The sequence below is a fragment of the Triticum aestivum genome, chromosome 7B (assembly GCF_018294505.1).
Source record: "Triticum aestivum cultivar Chinese Spring chromosome 7B, IWGSC CS RefSeq v2.1, whole genome shotgun sequence".
Lineage (NCBI taxonomy): Eukaryota > Viridiplantae > Streptophyta > Magnoliopsida > Poales > Poaceae > Triticum > Triticum aestivum.
Genome location: NC_057813.1, coordinates 721217051 through 721218474, shown reverse-complemented (window position 1 = coordinate 721218474; position 1424 = coordinate 721217051).

Genomic DNA, 1424 nt, shown 5'->3' with positions numbered 1-1424 from the left:
AGCTCTGCCTCTCTGAACCCATTCAATCTCTTCTTGCTCCATCAAATTTTCAATAACTATAAGTATTTCTTTTTGTCTATCGATCGTCGCGTCTGTAGCAGGACCTCTTCTCAGGTCCTCCAACTCCTTTTTCAGCTTCGCCAATCTCTTCTGTGGCCTTTTTAGTGTCTTTTTGTCCCATTTATGCAGTTCCTCATGAACTGAATCTACTTTTTGCTTGAAGGGTCCAAGGCCTAACAACGACGCTCTCATCCAGGCCCATGAGTACTTTGTTTTGAATAAAGGTCTCAAAGTTCCCCGCAAAGAAAAAGCAAAAACTAGCAGTTTGTTTGTTTTTTCAGGAAACAATCAGGGCATATCCTAAGCGATGCATGCGCCCGTTATAGGCAAATTTACAAAGGGGCGCCTGCAGCGCCCCGTGCTGGGCCGGCCCATTACTATGTATCTTAATTTGCAAAAAATGAAAGACCGTCACTACGAATCGAACCCGCGACCTCACGAGTCAAACCGAGCAGCATCTGTGAAGATTCAAATCTTTCATTCTTTTATTCCTCCCTTCTCTGTTTTCTTTTATTCTTTTTGCCTTTTTTCCATTTTCGTTTTCTGTCTTTTTCTTCTTCTTCCAGGTTTCCCCCCATCGATTTTCATGTGTTTTATTTTCTTAAGTACGTGAACTTTTTCAAAATTGATGATATATTTTTTAAAATTTGATGAAGTTTTGTTTTCAAAACCGGTGAACCTTTTTAGTGAACTACTTTTAACAATTGGATGTTTTTTCAAATTCGATGAACTTTCTTTAAATTTGTTGAACTTTTTTAGAATTGATGAACTTTTCTGAAATTTGATGGACTTTTCCTGAAATTCGATGAGCTTTCTTTCAAATCGATGAACTCATTTTCAAATATGTGAACTTTTTTCCAAATCGATGAGCTTTTTGCAAATTTGGTGAACTTTTTTTGAAATTCGATGAACTCTTTTTCAGTTTCGATGAACTTTTTTCAAATTGATGAACTTTTTTCAATTTTGATGAACTTTTTTCAATTTTGATGAACTTTTTTCTAAATCGATGAACTTTTTCAAAATCGACGAATGTGTTTCAAAATGAGTGAAGTATTATTTCAAATTTACTGAACTTTTTATAATCAAATTCAAAGAACTTCTTTAAAATTGGTGAACTTTTTGTTCAAAATTGGGCCGGCCCGCTACGCGCTCCTGCAAGCGCCAGGATCGCTAATCGGCGCCAACAACGCGGACTAGGAGCTCCCAACAAGCAGACTCATGCAAACCCAAGTCGGCCCACAACGGAAAGCCTTATAATAAGTAACGAGAGTCTGAGAGAGAGAGAGAACAACCCGTTTCCCTTCCAGGCGAAGCGGCCGGGCGGTTTCCGGAAGCGATCGAGCCACAACGCCGGAGATCCAAGA